The sequence below is a fragment of the Pteropus vampyrus genome, unplaced genomic scaffold (genome assembly GCF_000151845.1).
Source record: "Pteropus vampyrus isolate Shadow unplaced genomic scaffold, Pvam_2.0 Scaffold45, whole genome shotgun sequence".
NCBI classification, from domain to species: domain Eukaryota; kingdom Metazoa; phylum Chordata; class Mammalia; order Chiroptera; family Pteropodidae; genus Pteropus; species Pteropus vampyrus.
The window spans coordinates 3738147-3748602 of record NW_011888826.1 but is presented as its reverse complement, the minus strand read 5'-3'; positions in this window follow the sequence as shown (position 1 = coordinate 3748602).

Genomic DNA, 10456 nt, shown 5'->3' with positions numbered 1-10456 from the left:
GTGTTTGAAGCCAACCAGGAAGAAGGTGATAACCAGTGGCTGGCCCTTGGACATCAGTGTCAGGAGCATGAGGAATGATGGGACTGGAACACATCAGGGTTTTGAGGTCTCTACTCAGCTTTACCCAATTGTCTCCCTTGGAAATTCCAGCCTCATATTGCCAGACTTTTCCAAAGAAATCGACTTAGATTTTCATGATAATACCTCAATTTTTTTTAATTTTGGCTACTGATTCCATTTAAAACAGTGTTATGGGTGAAAAAGGTGAAAGAGATTTAAGAAGTGCAAATTGCCAGGTATAAAAATAGTCATGGGGATGTAAAATACAGGATAGGGAATATAATCAATAATATTGTAACAACTGTCTGTCACGTGGGTACTAGATTTAGGGTGATCACTTCATCAGGTATACAATTGTTTAATCACTACATTTTACACCTGAAACTAATATAATATTGTATGTCAATTATAAATAAAAATACATAAAAAAATAAAATGCTAAAAAAAAGTGTGAACCAAACAAAACCCATCTGCAGGTCAGATTTGAGAGACATGGAATAGCCTTTTGAGAAAAAATGTCACTTAATTCTTTCTACTACAACAAAGGATTCCCAAACCTTGGAAACAGGAATCCCGCCTCCACCCTAGAGACAGTTAAGAGTAAAATGCCTTTGTCCATCTCTGATAAGATAATAATGAAATTATTATCTTACAATAACACAATACGTGTATACATCTCACACAATATATTTGAGAAAATAACACAATTCACAACCAAATGAATGTTATTTTTCCAATCAAGCACAGTCCTTTAAGTAGAGGTCCTTTCTTTTCTATTTTGGGTTAGCTGTTTAGACTCAACTAAAACACTTGGAGTGGTTAATAGACAATTGTCTGTCCCTCTAGTTCACCACCTTTCACCTCTGCTAAGGGCCCCGCAATGCCTGAGTGTGACAGTGTTACTCACTCTTGTATTTCCTCACCCCTGCTTCCCCCATCCCGCCCCAATCCCTGGTGGAGAATTGAAAATCAGGATTTGCCATAAATGTTTCAGGAGGGAAGGAACAGGAAAAAGGGGTATAGAAAAAGGAGAAAAAGCAATCGGACAAGATGGCTCCTTTAGGCGATTACGCAGGCTGCTTGCTCCTGCTCGAAACACCAAATGAAGCACAGTCCTGGGGGCCAGGGCAACCTTAACAGTAAGTATCAGCGGTTGTCCACAAAATGTGATTCGAGGGGGGCTGTGTAGGTTTTCCTATGTCCCCAAATATCTCCCACGTCATCCACCCTTTAGTCTGAAATTCCATCATTAGAATTTTTGCTCCTTTAACCCTAAAGACTTTGATTTTCAAGAATTCCCTATTTAAATTTTACGGGGGAGTTGCCTAAGAGTCACCTACTAGGTGACTATTTTAGGGAGGCTATTTTAAACGCAGCTAACTGGGCTCTGACCGTGGTACTCGGTGTGCGCTCCGCACGAGTGTCTGGTTTCCGTAAACCCGGGAGGACCAGGGCTAGAACTCTTCTGGGATAAGACTCGGTGTTAGACGGACGGACTGGAGTCTAAGGTTAAGACGACTCAAACCGCCGCTGACCTGAGAGCGTCTCCAGAAAACAGCGTGAGTGCCGTTGGAACACAGACCCACCTAACTGCAGAGGGCGCTGCTACTCCATTCCGGACCTTTACCAAGTAAGTGGGCTCCCTGTTTTATCTCAATTCCACTCACTTGGGCCACCCCATTCCACCTCCAAGCCTAAGTCCTGGTCTGGGTTCCACTGAGAGTTGTTAACTCTGTGAAATCTGTATGCGGACTCTGGGGCCAGGCTGCCTGGGTGAAAAGCCCAGCTCTCTGTGTGATGGGACTCTCTCCATGCTTCTTTCCTCATCTGTGACTCATTAGGTGGTTGTAACAAGTAACCCTGTTAACATATACAGAGTGCTCAAGCCTGGCCTAGCATACAGTCGGCACTTACAGGGTTAGCCACAGCTATTGCTCAGCATCCCAGTTCTTAGATGTAGGTCTTGAGCTTCCGCCACCCTCCCCCCTGCCCTGTCTACCCAGGGCCTCTCAAGGACCAGGGTGATAGCTCACCCTGTGTGTCTCAGGAACAAGGTGCTACCTCACCCTGGGTCTCTCAAGGATGAGATACTATCTGTGAGCTGCAGTCCTGGTCAGAGCCTGAGAATACCCAAGGAGAAGGTTTCCGCTTCTACTAGTTGTGTCCCAGGAGGCAGAAACCACTTGCGGTTTCCCTGTAATATTCCTCTTCACTTTTTCAATTTTCTACTACAAACAAGTAAAACTCGTATAATGAAAAAGTCATCCCCCAAAAAAGGCGTGAAGAGTTTGAGCCTTGAGCTACAGAGATTTCTCCTTTGAAGATGAAGGCAGGGCATACAACTTTGCATACTTTGAATAATATGAATATTTATGGGGTTTTTTTCTTGAAATGTACATAAGCACCCCACCTGAAACAATTCATTCAGTCAACAAATAATGGAGCCACCTACGTGACTATCTGGTGGAAAAGTATTGCAGACTGAAGGAACATCTAGTGTAGTGCCCCAACATGGGAACGTGCGGATAACCGGAGGAACAAGACTTACAAGGCCTTTTGCAGGTGTGGAAAGGGCTTTGAGTTTTAGTCTAAATGTGATAGATAAGGATTCGACGTTGAGAGCAGGTCAGTGATGAGAGAGGCCGACGTGTGTAAGCCCCAGCATCTGCCTTATAGACAAGTTTCCTCGCTCCTCAGTCTCCTGAGAGAAGTGTGTATTAAGTATCTGTCATCATTTTGCATCCTTCAAAACATCTTGGTTTACCCAACAACAACAACAAAAAACCCCATGCAATTATATTATTGACCAGGAACATGTGTCTCTGGAGAGAGGAATGCAAAACTCACATCAGCAGAGGGAGCTAGGCAATAGCTTAAACATGTCCCTCTATAACGTTTGTTTATACTTTTTCCCTTAGCTTTTTTTAAATCAAGTGTAATACAAATCTACAGAGAAGTCCACGCCTCGCAAGTATACATCTCACTGAATTGCTACAAAGCAAATATACCCATGAACCATCATCCAGGGCAAGAGATAGAACATCACTAGCACCCAGATAACTAGCTCTCCCTCATCCCCAAAACACCACTCTTCTGACTTCTATCACCATAAATTAATTTGCCTATTTTTTAATTTTCTATAAAAAGAAAACATTATTTTTTTCTAATTACATAGTTCAACATTATATTTATGAGATTTATCCATGCTGCTGTTTATAGCTGTGGTTTATTAATTATTATTATTATTTTGCCATGTAGTACTCCATTGTATAAATATGCTGTAAATTCCATTCTATTACTGCTCGGGACTCCCTGATTTCAATTTGGTTCTATTGCAAATACTACTACTATATGCATTCTTGACCATACGTCTTACCAGAAGTGATGTATTTCTCTTGCATATATAACTAGGAGCAGATATATGCCAGTTCATAGAGTGTGCATATGTTTAACTGCAGTTTGTAATACCAAACAGCTTTTAAAGAGTTTGCACTCGTTTGGACTCCTAACCACAGTGTATGCCCCACCAATATTTTGGATCGACAGTCTTTTTTAATTGTAGCCATTGTTTTAATTTGTGTTTCCCTAATTATTAATGAGGTCAGGCGCCATTTGCCATTTCAGTATCCTTAGTTACTCTTTTTGCTTTGCAAATGTATTTGTCAAGTTACAGATCTGAACTATCTTCTGCCCTGTAGTCAATGACCTTAACCCATGAAATTAATCCACGAGCTTTTTTAATACTCTCATGATTCATTTCTTAGCTCCCTTTTACAATCCATACAAACCTGTCCATGACCCTGCCCACGACCCTGCCCACAGACTGACTCTATGGCATTCCTAGCCAAATACTAGGTACGCTTTATGTTGTTCCTGCCGTGTTCTTTTATGTTTAGAATATCCAGGGAGAGCATTTGGTAGAGCAGCCCTACCCAACCGGGTGCCTTTCAGTCTGCTGGGTCTCCCTGCAGGCTCCCTTGGATTAGCAGACCTGGCAATTCCCCCAGGACCATCTTCAGCAAGGTAAGAGGAACAGATCATTTCTAAGGGGATTCACAGGTTTTGATGATCGAGTTGTTTTAAGGAACTACTTCATCCTAGGCCTTGCAGACAAGCAGCATCTTCCTGGGCCAGTAAACACTCGCTTCTCACCTCCCCACTAGGGGGAAGGAGATCTCTCATTGCTCTCTTCCTTGGAGAACCCTGGAGGACTGGAGGGCCTCTGGCATAGCCCCTGCCTGCTACCTCATTTGATATGGACCTCGAAAAGAAATTGGAAAGGAGTGAGGGTTGCAGACATGAACTAAAACAGCCTACCATCTAGAATTCCTCCTCCAATTTATTAACCAAGTACATTAGCACCTCGAATAATGTTGTTTTGTTCAATGTGATTTCATCATAATGATAATAAAATGTCTTAGGAATTTAACCCTTGTTTATATCTATTAGCCTAAGGTAAAATTGGTTTTATAATACATTGTTGTGCTGAAAGTCACAGGACCAATCGAGGATGCTAAGTGAGGACTTATGTAAAAAGGTAGATCTATGGATAGAAAAAGGGCTGAGAAAAGAGGAGAGGTCATGAAGAAGTCATATAATTTGAAATCAGCATTGAGGTTACAGGAGACTAAGGTCTTGGTAAAGAATTGACTAGTAGGGCAGAAGCTTAAGTGAATTTGAAGTGGGCAAAAGAGAATTTAATGGCAAGTCATTTTTTTTTTTTCTTTTCGCTGCTCAAGTTATTTATTGAATAAATATTCTGTATATGGTTGGCCATATACTGTAGTCCATGCACTATTCTAGGCCTAGGAGCTACAGAAATGAAAGGCCACCCAATTTTCTGCTTTCTCAAAACATATTCTAATGTGTAGAGTGAAACAATAAACAACAAAGAAAGAAAGAAGGTAATTTTGGATAGTTCTAAGTGCTATAATACTTGTTCTTTGTAAGAAAATTCAAACAAATGCAGAACTAGTGTTAAAAGTGAAATTCCTCTTTCATTTCCCATATTTCCACAGACGTAACCACTATTAAAAGTTTGGTGTTTACCCTAAAAATGTTCTTTTCATTAATGAATATACATACATGCATGCATGGGCACACAGTTTTATTTTTAGTGTTAACATAAATAAAATAATTCTACACATATTATTCTGCTACCTTTTTTTTCACCTGATATATCTTGGCACTATTTCAAAATCAACACGAAAATCTGCCTGATGCTCTTTAACTGCTGCATTGTCTTGTATAACATGTATGCTTTGCTTTTTTTTTTTAACAACTCCAATAGCAGCTAATTTTTTCACATTACAGACAATGCTGCAGTAAAATCCTTATAAAAATATAGGCGTTATATAACCTATACTATATAAAAAGTGTGTGTGTAGTAATAGTAGTAGTAATAGTAGTAGTGGTAGTGGTAGTAGCAGCAGCAGCAGCAGTAGTAGTAGTTGTCAAGCAGAGCACCGCACAATCCTAGGAGAGGACTTTAAACGCTTCCACCCATCGCATCTCCATATCGGAGTCACCAAGGAAAATACAACACTGTCAAGAACTGGTTGGAAAAATGATTTACTTGCATAGAGAAGAGACAGGGCAAGATCAGCTTCAATAATGGGCACCAGCCCCCCATGGCCAGCAGGTCTCTCTCTGAAGCCGGCACAGGGCAATTCACCTACCTACACCCCGCTCTCATGTGGCAGTAGAAGGAACACAGTCCCCTCCTCCTTGGAGGACAGATATAGGGCCAAGTGTCATATTGCATGCACCACACCCCGAGCAGAGACTAAAGAGCACTCATAGAGTTGCAAGATATTCCCACAGGGATAACACCTGCACAGGCTGTGTGGGCTTTTTGTCTCTTAGCAAAGAACTGCTGCAGGCTCAAAGCCCATTTTCATGCAGTGGAGGCGTCAAAAAACAGATGAGGACACTGCCTTTCCTAACAGTAGTGTACATGGCAACTATTCCATAGGATTCACTCATAAGAGTGGAATTACTGGGTCAAGGAATATGCATATTTAATATTTTATAGTTATTGCCACACAGCTTTCAAAAATATGATACCTATATTCCCATCTACAAGATATATGTAATCTGTTTGGTTGTTTGTTATTTTCTTATTGATCCATAGATAACCTTTAAACATATTGTACTAAATAATCCTTTTTTCTGTACATATTGAATTATGTAATTAAAAAGTCGAAGCTTTTCATCATGTGTATCTTAAGCTGTAAATGTAATGCCTCACATTGCGAGTCTCTTGAAAAAGCTTTGGAATTAAATTTTCTTAAAACTCTGGGAATGACATAATTGTGGTCTATGTAGGAAGTTACTCCAAGTAGAAAACAAGTCTAAATATCTCATGGTGGTACGTTTAATGTTAAATCATCCTTTGTGCAACAAAATACAAAAAGTGTGGAAGCATTTGAGAGTTGGAATATATCACATGGAAATTTCTTTGTGTGCAAATAATCTCACCAAACAAGCTACCAACCACTAATTCATGCATTCAATTATCGACCTAACCAGCTTTCCAGAACTGTACGTGGTCTAGTGATAGCTGCCATGGCTAACAGACTCCACAGAGCCTTTGGATGGAAGAATACGGAGCCATAAAAAAGAAAGCCAGGAGAAATGAAATATGATCTAAAATCTCTAAATTGAAGCCTATAATCCTCCTTGAAGCCATATGGGTAGATTTGTCTAGTTGAAAATCTTCTATACCTGAAAGTCTTCGTATGAAACAAAAATTAAATTTTATATAACTAGCTCCTTGCTATACGAGGTCTTGAAAGATATTCTAGCAAATAAAAAAACTTTATAGAGTTTATCAGAATTTATAAGCCACTAAAACAAAACATTTCACTTCAGATCAGTCAAACATAATAGGTCAATTGCAATAGAAAGCTAGTTGCTAATTTATCCTATTATGACAAATTCAAAGTTTCCACTTCCACACTCTTCCAGGCTTATATTACACTCCTCCCTGCTTAGATTTCCCTGGCTAATGGGTTTCTTTCATTATAGCTTTCAAAAAACTCTTTTTGTTCAATTGTTTAAGTTTTTCTCTTCACAGCACTTGTTTCATTTTACGATTATTTTGTTCATTTGTGTCATTGATTTCTGCCTCAATAAGTAGGGAAGTAGAAACTGGCTCTTTTGTTTGCTATAGGCATTCAGAAAAAAAAATGTCATTACTAGTCCATGCTCCCATCTAAACTCATAGCAAAGGTATGTAAATTTTTTTAATTTAAAAAACATAATTATACTAAGAAATAGATGAGCCTATGTGCAGCCTAGAATCAGAATAGGAACACACTGCACTAAGCAGGAGCGGAAATGGTGGTCTCCTGGGATCTGAGTCTAGAGTCTGGTGGAGGCAGCATCCTACTTCACTTCTTCATGATAACTGGGACCAAGTGGCAAGGTACAAGAGCCAAATCCATTATCTCATCCATCAATTTTAAAATGCTGAAAAAAAGTCAAGAATACTGACTAGAACTACTGGTTTCTTGGAGTCTTAGGAGTTAGTAGATACAGTTGAAGAACCAGGATCTGCACAAAGCTTCCTACCAGCTTAGCCACTAGATTTGCAATATGATTGACTTCATTATGGGCCCCAAATGGCCCCAAATCTCCAATGTAAATTCTATTTCTGAACCAAAATTGCTAAACAGGTAAGAATGATGAGAGAGAGAGACAGACAGACAGACAGACAGACAGACCGACAGAGACAGAGACAGAAAGACAGAGAGAGACTGAAAGTTTCAAACAAGTATTTCAAGATTTTCAAATAAAATATTTCAATGGATGGCAGAAAGGCCATCCATTAAAAAGGGAGCAAGAAATTATAAAATTAAAATGTGTTAGCAAAAAATGAGGAATATAGTTATTGGGAAAAAAATTAAATACAATAAGTTGTAGACTAGGATTGCATTAGCTAATAGAAAGTTAGTAATGAGGAATTCACCCACAACAAAACATTATTTTTAGTTGAAAAAGAATTGATAAGAATAGATTAAATGGCTTTAAAAAGTACTTTTAGAAATTTCGAAAGATGAGACTACGCAGAATGACAAGGAGAAAAATAATAGCTCTTCACACCCACTAGAATGGCTATAATAAAAATGAAAGCAATAATAAGTCTTCTCAAGGATGTAGAAAGGTTATGACCCTCATACATTGCTGGAAAACAGTTTAGGAATTAATTCCTCAAAAAGTTAAACATATAGTTACCATTCGACCCAGAATTTTTACTCCTAGGTATATACACAAGAGAATTGAAAATATATGTCTGCACAAAAACTTGTGCACAGATGTTCATAGCAGCATTATTCATAATATCCCCAAAGTGGAAACAACCTAAATATCTATCAGGTGATGAACTGATAAATAAAATGTGGTATATCCATACTATGGAATATTATTTCACCATAAAAAGGAATGAAATAGAGATACATGCTGCAATGTGGATGAACCTTGAAAACATCAGGCTAAGTGAAAGAAGCCAGACACAAAAGGTCACATATTGTATAATTTCATTTATATTAAATATCCAGAATAGATAAATCCATTGAGACAGAAAGCAGATGAGCGTTTCCCAGGATTTGCGGGGAGACAGTGAATGGAGAATGACTGCTAATGCTTCTAAGGTCCCTTTTTGGATTGAAAAGGGTGTTCTGAAATTAGATAGTGGTAATGGTTGCACAAATTGGCAAAAATATAGTAAAAAAAAATGACCGAATTGTACACTTTTAAAAAGTGAATTTTACGGCATATCAATTATATCTTAATAAGCTGTTATTTAGAAATTCAGTGGCTGAAAATTAGTGAGATTAAAGAAAGACTTTAATCCAAAGATGGAAAACATGAAGAGGGTGTCAAGCAGGTTACATAAAAGTAAATCTATATCTAGCTACGCCCTAATGCAATGTAAAACATCGGTAAAGAGAAACCAAAATATATCTACCAGAGATAAAAGAGAAATTACCTACAAAGGAATAAGGGACAGACTGAAGATTTTATAACAGACATAATATATGCTAAAAGACATTGGAAATATCCTGTGAAAACTAAGAGAAGGAGCGAGAGGGGTGGAGAGACTCAAGCCAAAATCCTATATTTTGTTAAACTAGTATTTAAGAATGTAAAATTGAGACACTTTGGGTAGTACAAATATCAGGACCATTTATAGCTCTTTCTGGGAGATAATGCTGAAGGATGTGCTTCTGCAAGAAGAATAGTGAGAGGAGAAGGAACGGGTGAAAGGAAAGACATAAAATAAATCCAAAAACAGGCGAACAAGAAAGTTGTTAAGTATAATTGACATTGAGACTTTTTTAGAACTTACCTCTTTCGTGCCCCTAAAACATTAATAATAATCAGTATGAACTATTTCAAAAAGTAAGTTTTATATTTTTTAAAGTGAAATACAAATTCCAAGTAAAAATAACTAGGAAGAGGCAGAAAATTCAGTGGGTAAATAGTGCTAAAGTCAAAACTTTTCTAAAAACAGCAAAAGAAGAAAACGAGCTTCTCAGTTCTCTTTATAGAGCTAGTAAAACGGTAATAGTCTTATTGGTGTATAATTAATATACGATAAACTACATATTAAAGGTGGAAATTTTTGTGAGTTTTGACATATGTATCCAACTGTCAAACTATCATCAAAATCAAAATGATTTCCAGTGCCTAAATGTTTTCCAGTACCACTTCGTAATTCTTTCTTTCCTTTCCAACCCTGCCTATCCCCATCTACCACGTTCCTTTCAGCTGACACCAGTTTTCGATTTCTAGAATTTTATGTAAATGCAATAATATACAATGTATTTATTACATTCTTTTTTGTCTAGCTCCTTTCAAGCAGTGAACTCGTTTTGAGATTCATCCATGGTGTCACATGTATCAGTAGTTCATTCCTTTTTATTCTCTTTTATGGGTGGGCAACAATTTGCTTCTCCATTTACCTGTTGATTTTTTATTGCTTCCAATTTGAGGCTATTGTAAATAAAGCTATCATGGATATTCGTGCACAAGTCTTTGTATGGACTTTGATTTCATTTCTCTTTGATAAATACCTAAAAGAATGAGTGACTGGTATGAGAGATGTATATTTAATATTTTAATGAACTCTTATTGCAAACTCTTTTCCAAAGTGGTTGTATTATTTTACATCTTTTAGTTGTAGTAGCATTTTTTGTAGATTTCTTTGGATTTTTTACATGGACAACCATGTCATCTGTGAATAAAGATACTTTGGGCTCTTTCTTTCAAATTTGTATATGAATTATTTCATTTTCTTGCTTTATTGCACTGGCTAGAACCTCCACAAAATGGTAAAAGTGGGCATCCTTACCTTAATTCATACCTTAGAGAGAAAATATTTAGTCTTTCA